Below are 10,491 nucleotides of genomic sequence, written 5' to 3'. Positions count from 1 at the left end.
TAAACCACAAAATCATCTGTGCCTTCACGCAATGAGAGGATGGGCGTGCTACAAAGTCTATCTTTCAAGTGCTGAAATGCTGACTCCTGTGCATCGCCCCAATGGTAGGTGACACCCTTCTGAGTCAGTGAAGTGAGAGGTTGTGCAATCTTGGAGAAATCTTTGATGAATCTTCTGTAGTATCCTGCCAAACCCAAGAATTGGCGGATAGTGCTCATTTATTGCATCTCTTAGGGTTAATTAACTGTGTGAATTGACAAGGAAGGTCTTTAGCGGTCTGATGGGGCAAAAATCAGCGGCAGCGGAAAAGTCCGTCCCGACCTCACTGTATGTGCCAAAATCCGATAATGATGGCGTACTTTTTTTATTGTCTTTTTGCAATATTTTTCTCTGAGGTGATGCACTTGATGTTTTAGGTGAGGGGACTTGATAATGCCTAATTGATGGTTATGAGTCATTTGAGTCTGTTGTAAATGCATCAAACCCTCTGGTCTGTTGTAACCTCTTATCTAATAACATACATAAGTACCTTCAGTTTGTTTATTTATAGAAAAAGCCTGCATCAAGTTTTGGAATTTTGATGTGTAGAATGTATGCTTACTTATATCAATTTGGAAGTCGAAATGTGGTTTAAAAAATATGAAACATAACTGAGCAATAAGACATGTGAAAGTTGAAATCTAAATCTTTAACAAGCATATTGTTATATATTGTCAAAATGTTCATCATTTAAGTGCTTATGTTATGCTTTAGCTGATATTCATCATTTATGTTGTTCTGAGCAGTTGTGATATTTAAATTGGGTAGGTTGATAAGGTACAAGTGGCCAAGGAAGAAAATAGTATTGATGATGGTGAAGACAATGATGATTTGGATTGGTTGGAGTCGCCTTCTAAGGTGCCTCTTAACAAGGGGAAGCGATGCGAGCGTGATTATAAAGGAGTTGAGGTATAATAATTAAGTTAGATTTGTTGACTTATGTGATGTATGTCTGTATATGTGAGTATAAACATATTTTACTTTTGATTTTCAATGCTGTTCATTATTAATCGCTGGTAAGTCGTACTTACATACATTCCACCCCCTGCAAATTCTTTAGATATGGATCTCGACGTCACTTTTTTGTACAACTTCATTTACATATTATAAGTTCTTGGGGCGGGCCACCAAAGCGGGTTTAACCAGTTAGAGCTCAGCTGACCCCTTCTTTATTCGATTTGGAAGAGCTCTTTTTCTCTTTGGCTCGCGCTTGCTCTATCATTGAATTTCCTCGTTTAAAGATCTCGCGCAATCTAGGGTTGAGCTCTGATTTGATCTCGATGGCCGGTGGCAAAGGAAGCGAAGCGACAACCGCGACTATGTTCCTAGTGTAGAAGAAAGAAAATGGAAGTTCTGGAATTTCCCCCAATGGCTTGCGGAAGCGCTGTTCGTTATTATAGATGCATCTGAGCAGCGGATCATGATGCCGGGGATTTGTTCACAGCGGAAGAAGATAAGTCTTTCTGTTGGTGTGCGGGGTGCAGGCCAGTTTTTGATCGAGTCAACCTTGGATGGATCAACATGAACCCCATCCTTGTTTACCACATGGCCTAGAAAGTGGAGTTCGCGAAGCCAGAAGTCACATTTCGAAAACTTGGCATACAACTGCTCTTTTCGAAGAAGTTCCAGGATAAGGCTCAGATGTTGCTCGTGTTCCTCATGACTCTTAGAATAAATCAGGATGTCGTCGATGAACACTATGACAAACTTATCCAGGTAAGGCTTGCACACTCGGTTCATGAGATCCATGAAGACTGCAGGTGCATTCGTTAATCCGAAAGGCGTAACCAGAAACTCATAATGGCCGTAACGAGTTCTGAATGCTGTTTTGGAGACGTCTTCCTCTCGGACTCTCAGCTGATGGTATCCCGATCTCAAATCAATCTTGGAGTAATAACTCGACCCTTGCAACTGGTCGAACAAATCGTCAATGCGTGGAAGAGGATAACGATTCTTTACGGTCACCTTGTTGAGTTCGCGGTAGTCAATACACATTCTGAAGGTACCGTCTTTCTTCTTCACGAATAGCACTGGAGCTCCCCATGGCGAAGAGCTAGGACATATGAAACCCTTTTCCAAGAGTTCTTGTAGTTGCGTAGACAGTTCTTCGAGTTCTGATGGAGCTAGACGATAAGGTGCTCGAGCTATGGGCGCTGCTCCAGGAGCTAGCTCGATTTGAAACTCAACTTGGCGATGAGGCGGGAGACCAGGTAATTCCTCAGGGAATACCTCAGGAAAGTCGCGTACAATAGGTATGTCTTCTATTTTCCTTTCTTCCGCGGATGTGTCAGTAACGAGTGCCAAAATGGCAGTGTGGCCTTTTCGCAAACACTTCTGGGCCTTCAGGAAAGAGATAATGCCTACAACAGCATCACTCTTGTCGCCATGTATCACGAGGGGTTCTTCACCAGAGCGAGGAATGCGGACGATTTTCTCCTTGCAAACAATCTCCACTTGATGGTGAGATATCCAATCCATCCCAATAACGACGTCGAAACTACCCAGTGGGATAGGAATAAGGTCGATAGAGAAGGCCTGACCAGCTAAGACGAGGTTACAACCTTTGATTACGTGCGTGGCCTCGAGACTTTTACCGTTTGCTAGCTCTACTGTGTGTTTGGGGATCAAAAGTGTTGGAGTGTGCTTAAGCATCTGACTAACTTTTAAGGACACGTAGCTAGTATCGGCACCCGAATCAAATAAAACAGTAACAAAGAAATCATCCAGAAGAAACTTACCCATCACAACGTTGGGATCGTTCCTTGCTTCTCCCTGACCAATCACGAACACCCGTCCTTGGGCGCCATTGCCATTATTGTTACCTCCATTGTTGCCTCCGTTGTTGCCTCCATTGTTGTTTCCATTTCTTTGGTTGTTCTGATTTTGTTTTTGGTTCAGCTGGGGGTAGTTCCTTTTAAAGTGGCCTTCAGCGCCACACTGAAAGCATCCTTTATTGCCCTGCTGATGCTGCTGGTGGTGGTTCTGTGGAGCTTCTTGTTGTTGTTGGCGATTCTTATTCACAGGACGTGGGCTCCTGCAATCTTTGGCTTCGTGACCCACCTTGTGACAGCTCTGACAACGACCCTTGTTGCACTGGCCGCTGTGGTGCAGATTACATCGATTGCACTTAGGGTGATTTCCCTCCCACCCTGACCTTGATTTCCAGATGACTGCTGACTGGGGCTCCTGTACTCATCTGTCTTTCGCTGCTGGGATTGAGCTGAAGCAGAACCCTTGCCTAAATTTCCATCCCACTTGCGCTTATTATCATTGGGAGCATCAGAAGTAGTAGCGCTAATACGCTTGGGCAGCCTGTTCTGCTCAACTGCCTGATCGGTGAGACGATGAGCCAACTTGACGATTTGCTGAATGGTGCCAAGATTAGCTGAGGTTACGTGGCTTTGAATTCCTGGCACCAAGCCCTTAAGGTACAGCTCAATGCGTTTGTAGGGAGGGTCCACCATAGTGGGGCACAGGATGGCTAGCTCATTTAACCTCTTCGTGTATGCCTCAATCTCAGATCCCGTCATCTTCAGATTGAAAAATTCTACCTCCAGCTTGTGGATGTCGTCACGACTGCAGTACTCCTCTCTAATCAGTTCTTTGAAGTCGTTCCATGGGGTGGCATTAGCAACCGCCAACCCAAGCAATTGAACCTGTGCTTTCCACCAGGTTAACGCAGCTCCTTCGAGTGTTCCGGTAGCGTACTTCACCCTACGATCTTCAGGGCATTCACACATTTCAAAAACAGATTCGAGCTTCTTGAACCAGTGAAGAAGACCTACAGCACCTTCTGTGCCGCTGAAAGTGCTTGGTCGGCAATCCATGAAGGTTTTGAATGTGCACACAGGAGCCTGTGCAGGTTGACCTATGGTGCGAGAATAAAAGACAAGGTTAAGCACGAGGGTTGGTTCGCGAAGGTAGGATCTAAACCTCCTAAGATGGGTTGAAGTAGCAGGTTATACCTCCTGCAGGAACAGCTGTGAGTGCCTCAGCAACTCGTTCATTGATCAAAGCCGTCAGCTGGGCTTGAGTTAGGTTGATACGTCCTCCGCGTCCGCTCATGATCTTCATCACGAAGCAACGTAAGTGAGGAAAGTGTCGCGAAAGTGCGTAGGTGTGGGACGACAGTAGAGAGTAAGCACACAAGGTTCAAGTAGCAATTATCACGTTAACTAATGCACAGTGTAAACTATCTAACTGACAATATAACATAAATCATACCACCTATGGTGTCGAGTCTTGCACGTGGAGCGAAGCGTCGTTGTGGACCATTGAGCACTGTACAGGTTATAGTCTGGTTTTATCAAAAAGCTTTTCCCTTTTTAAAACCAAGTTCACTATAACCAATGGCTCTGATACCAATCTGTCACACCCCCAAAATCCACCATGCGGAGTACCACCGCTTGGAGGCGTGACGTGACCAGGATCGAGCCACCAATCATACTGAACAACGTATCTAAGTAAATCAAGCCAACCACAATACGATTGGTGACCAAAAGCTAGTTAACCAAGTTTTAATTTAGACAGCGGAAGCATAAACATAAAGTTCAAAACATAAGTTCGCAGTTCATAAGTTTAAAGTCCGGCACATAGGTTTAATAAGTTCATATTGATTTAAATATTAAACACTGGACATAACCGTCCGTACACCACAACGACTCCATCCTCGTGCAAGCTTCAAGCAGTTAGCGACCTGTAAGGCATGTAACAACGAGTCAACAACAAAGTTGAGTGAGTTCACGTTTGGTTGTTTAGTTTTAAGTTGTTTCCGAAAACGTGATTTGTCTTTCGTTGGCGTAATTGTCGTGGGGGTTACCCCGTAGTTGAAAGAAAATTTAACCAGTTCATTCATTATTACCCATACCATGTCCATGATTTAGTGGGGGCTTCCCCATGTGAACCACTAGACCGTATGATATCGACCACTACGCAAGTAAGTTGTGCCCTACATCAGTGTCTATCATCACTGATGGTTTGCCATAGTCCATTAGTACACGCCCGTCCGACTGGCACGGTGTGAGGTTTGTTAAACCTAATAGCGCTATTAACTAATGACCCGCTCGCCATTGGCCTTGGCGATTAAGTCGATATAAAATGAGGGACTTATGAGAGAGTTTTGTCTAGTAAGTTTTAAGGTTGTTGTCCTACCCAAGGAGGACGAACGTACGTAGTTCTCCCAAAGAGAATACGCAGGATTAATACTGGCATCCTACCCGAGGAGGATGGCCATACATATCCTACTTAAGTAAGATATGTAGATTCCGTTTTAATTCTTTAACCCATTCCCAAACCACCGGGAATCCCATGCCATAGAAAGTGTGTGAACTCACCTTGGTTTGCTCGGTTAGATTCTCAAATATAGCTAACAGTCAAGGTCGGTCAATCACGTCCTAATATGATTACCGGTTAGTCATTTAGTGGTTTTCAAATAGAGCACAAAGTTCCTACACGTATCTATCACATAACATGCATCACTTTATCGGTTTATGCCCATATAAGCCCCCCATCTATTCCCCACTCATAAACAAACATACGACATTGCACATAACACTTTTATTAACACATAACATGTTAGATCATTCACAGATAGCATACTCAACATTTAGACGCGCAAATTACAACTTATGTCGTTTCAGCTTAAATATTCAAAAGCGGGCTGTCTTCGAGCATTTTAATAAAATAGTTATCTTATTTCAAAAATTCCCAACTTTTTACAGAACATGCTAAACGACCCAGATATTATTGTGTAAAAATCTCTGGATCTAATTCATCACCAATATTTTATTAAAAATCATTTTCCGGACTGCAATCAGATTTATCTTTTTCTGACTGCATTCTACGGAATAATTCATTAAAAATTCATTGTAAGTCAGATTGACAAAATTCCAGTGGGACAATTACTATGACATCAGTGTCCATCTACTGTACAGATTAAATAGGCTGATTCAACACAGAACTCAAGTTATGACTGAAAATATATCGCCAATTTTCTGCAGAAAAATGCAGCTCTAGCTGCTGTTACGGAATGACACTTTAAAAATAGTAAACGGAGTCCAAAAATTATGACTCTGGTGCCATTAGAACCGTATTTCATAACAACACGTATTAGACTCAAAATATCAGTTTTTCGTTGAGTTTATGACCTGTTTACAGTCAACTGAAGTTTGCTGTAAACCTTGGACAGATTCGGTTTTCAGACTTTAACTTCCTAGTTCGTGTTCGATTGATTCCGTTAGCATGTTTTAGTGATTATAACAACATCAAACATCAATATTAACCAGCCAAACATCAGACAATCAACCAAGAATCATAACAACACAAGATCTACATGATTTACACACATAACTTCTCTTTATCCAACTTATTCATCTTTTGTCCAAGACTTTATGTTATGTTCTTTAGTGTTTCAATTTTTCAGCCATTAAATCACTTACTAACCACCATAAACAAGATTAAGATGATGTTTAGGGGCACTTACTACTAGCTCGAGGCTAGGGAAGAAACTAGTCGAAAAACGGGTGGTTAAAAGCGTCGTAGTGAGGTCCTTGCGTTCCCGAGTGCACCGAGCTTCCTTATGCGTGATCCCTCACACTTGTATGAGCTTGGAATGACTTGAATGAAATTGAAAAGTGGGTGTGGTGTGGCTTGTGGTTGCAGCCGTGAGTTCAAGAGAGGGAGAGAGAAGAGTGATTTTTTTGTTAAGTGTTGTGAAGGTTATAAGAGACTTATGCTTGTACTTATAGGCCAATTCTCTCTAATTAACCAAAGGGTATTATTGTCACACCCCGGCCGCGTATAACATGCAACCGCGGCGGAAACGCCGGGGAGTGTCGTGGACAGAATTAAATTGTTTCATAACCATGGCATACAAGTTGTATTTTATTTATAAACAAAGGTGTTACATTGTCTTGGAAAGAGAGTACGGAAATCAAAACATAATTAAGCTAGTTCAAACTTCATTTTTAGGCTCTAAGGCACAGGTCCGCCCTAGAATCATGATCATCGTCCTATGGAATAGCTCCTGAAAACACATGTGAAAGTAGGTACGTCAGCATAAAAATGCCTGTGAGATACATAGGTTTTGTGAAAATGGGATTCATGACTTGAGTTTTAAAGAATGTTTAATAACAGTCAGTCATGAACCTTGTAATTTGTTTTGCTTTGTAAATCATTTGAATAACGATAACATCAAACGATATGTATAGATAAGTGCAAGGTTAAACGAATAACCAAGTAAAATGAGTTGAATAAGATAAGTTGTTTGTGAAAATAATGTCTTGTGAAGAATATGTTACTTATGTAAAGTGTGATGTGTCTAAACTGAAATGACTTAGATAACGCCACGATATGTAATATTATACAAACATTTATATATAGGAAGTACCAGCGGCGTATCCACCATGTTTGTGTCATATTACATACGCCCCGTTACTTGAATCATTTACCCAAACCAATCCACCATGTAAATTGTTCATGTGTAAACCAAATGTCAAGTGTTATTGTAATCCATGTCAAGTGTTTATGCTCAAGTGTAAACCACCAAATGTATATGTCAATGTCGACGTGTTTATGTTCAATGTAAATCATGTAATGTGTAATCCCAAAATGTATCATGTATGGTAAGCGAAATGTATCAACTTAGACCATATGCACAAAACAAGTCGTTGAAGTAAAACGTGGTTTAAATCAGCGTTATGTTCTGCGGGAAATGCATGCTCTATTGATATTAACATTTATGTGGTATTGTAAACTATGCATACATCCAAGCCTTGAGACTGCGGCGATAAACCCTTAAACAAATTAAAGGTTTATCTAAGTTATGTATATCGAATTCGGTCATTCCTTCCAGTCCTATCAAACCCAGGACTTCAGGAATGGGAGTTGTCAATTCCTATGGTACCACTACCTACTAACGAACGGCGTAGCTAATGTTAATGAATGTATTGTCCCATGTTAAACAAACCAAATGTCATAACAAAATGAAGGCATGTGCCCATATGCTGAGTAAACATATGCAGCAGAAATGTTCATGTAAATCAATGTGTCCATATACTGAGTAAACATATGCAACAGAAATGTTCATGTAAATCAATGTGTCCATATGTTGAGTAAACATATGCAACAGAAATGTTCATGTAAATCAATGTGTCCATATGCTGAGTAAACATATGCAACAGAAATGTTCATGTAAATCAATGTGTCCATATGCTGAGTAAACATATGCAACAGAAATGTTCATGTAAATCAATGTGTCCATATGCTGAGTAAACATATGCAACAGAAAATGTAATGTAAATCAATGTACTAAGTACGCACACAATGGGCATACATAGCATAAAATGTAATGAAATCGTGTACTATAATGTACTAACAACATAGCAGGCATATGATGTGAAGACATGGAAAGCATGAATGTAACAGATAGGCACATGTGTTTCACCCCAAAACAGTTTGGAAAACAGTAAAAGATGGGGTTCTATGTACTCACCTGAGATTGCTTTGAGTTCCTTGTATAATAACCAGATAATGCTAAAGATCACGGAATATCAACGGCACCTAATAGGTAGCTTATGTTAATATACCGGACCAAATCGGAAGGATCGGACAGTACGCGGGTTCGTAAACCAAACGAGTATGGAGACTCGTGTAGTATGTTTTAACAAAGCCTACATACTAAAATGAAACTTAACCTAAGTGCTTACGGTCCATCACGACCCGTTTAGGTAGCTTATGCTACCTTACGCGTCGTTCGCGTAGAACGCGTCTAGAACGCCTAACATCGTGACCACAAGGTATAACCTCGGAAGGTTATAGCTATGGTCACCTAATATGTTTGGTCGGATCCTAAAGATCGACCAAATGGGTCGGGTTCGAAAGTATAAGCGATGGTTTAGATCGCTTACCTTACGACCCTATATAAGCACTATACTAAACGTGACGAGCTAAGCATGTTAGAACATGCTTAACTTAGTTTAGAAAACAGGTTTGGCATCAAAACAAACGGCTTTGATGCCCACGAGTAGTTTGGTTACAAAACACGCAAGAATGCGCATTTTGGCCGAAACTACGACTCGTCACTAAGCCTAGATAACGGGGTAATCAGTAGGTATGGTCACTACGGACCATGACCATCGTGATCACGCTCACGTTATGAAGTTCCATGAACTTCGCATCGACCATAAGCTGGTCAATGCAGAAAGTCAACAAAACGTTGACTTTCGGACTCGAAAAGCGAATAAAAGAGCGAAAGAAGACTTACGGAGGGTCCCCGAGTGCTAATCTAGATCAAATAGCTCAGGTATGAAACAAAGGTTTCAACTTAGAGCTTCAAGATCAGATTGTTGTGATTTTTACACAAAAGGGGGGAGGGGTATTTATAGGAAAAGTGGAACCGTTAGGATCGTTTTATCGAATATCGTGCCTTGATCTCGTGCGTACATGTGTCCAGTGGATAAGTTCAGTGAACTTGACCCTTGGCCCTTCATTTGGGTGAAAAGGCATCGCCCTTTGATCGAACGAAAGGCCAGATTCTGCATTAAATGCAAAATCTTTCTGTCAGACATCCCCACGCGGCCCGCCTCACATTTGGGCAAAACTCACGCGGGCCGCCTGGCCCTCTCTGATCTGCACCACTTGCAGAATTTACACATTTGGTCCCTGTTGCGTGTTTAAGCTATTTCCAGCCCTTCTAAGACCTGTAAAGCCATCTTTAAGGCCCCAAAATGATGCCTAAACATTGTGGACATGAAACATGCCCAAAAATATGTCGGATGTCGGTTCGTTTGGCCGTACGATCGCGATGTTCGCTTAATTACGACGGAATGCGCATAAGCGTGAAAGACGATCCAAATGACGCGACGAATGGATTTTTCTCATGCCAAACACTAAGGCATAATATAAGGATGCTTACATAAATTTTTGGATGTCCGGATGTATTCAGAACGTAAGTTATGCGCGAAAGTGCAAACTTATGCACTTTTTGACACTTTTAGTCCCTGAATGATCCAAAAGTTTGTTTTAGCATACCAAACCTCTCAAAGCCTATTCCTAAGCTATGTAAAGGATATTTATGGTATGTTTAACTTATGGACATGTTTCGGAATGTTCGTTACAGTTCAAATTGGCATACTTTCGCAGTTTGTCAAGTTTAGTCCCTGTAAGCGAATTAACTTGTTTTTGTTATACCAAAGCCTTCAAAACTTATTTCTAAGTTATGTAAAGGTTATTTTAGGTATGTTGAGTATATGTTGATGTTCCGGAGTATTTGTCGCATTAAACTGAGTACGTTTACGCACCAGTTTGCGTAAAATGCTCCAGAAAGCGATGTAGAGTTTGAAATTGAACGAAAGTCAAAACACGAAAAATGTAAAACACAATGAAACAAACATTGGGATCAAATAACATTATTTTATTGATAATTGAACTGTTCACAATGATTACAGGCACAGA

General features: G+C 41.3%; 1 long non-coding RNA gene across 1 annotated transcript; it reads left to right on the top strand.

Annotated features, from left to right (window-relative positions):
- The first annotated feature begins 219 nt into the window (after window positions 1–219).
- Window positions 220–1,049, top strand: LOC118480328. Its single transcript, XR_004861972.1, has 3 exons — window positions 220–327; window positions 417–490; window positions 808–1,049. It is a non-coding gene; the product is annotated as an uncharacterized LOC118480328 (long non-coding RNA).
- The last annotated feature ends 9,442 nt before the right edge of the window (window positions 1,050–10,491 follow it).

This window comes from Helianthus annuus, chromosome 7, assembly GCF_002127325.2.
Source record: "Helianthus annuus cultivar XRQ/B chromosome 7, HanXRQr2.0-SUNRISE, whole genome shotgun sequence".
Classification (NCBI taxonomy): domain Eukaryota; kingdom Viridiplantae; phylum Streptophyta; class Magnoliopsida; order Asterales; family Asteraceae; genus Helianthus; species Helianthus annuus.
Note: the sequence above shows the minus strand (reverse complement) of the source record. Positions and strands in the feature narration are given on the sequence as shown.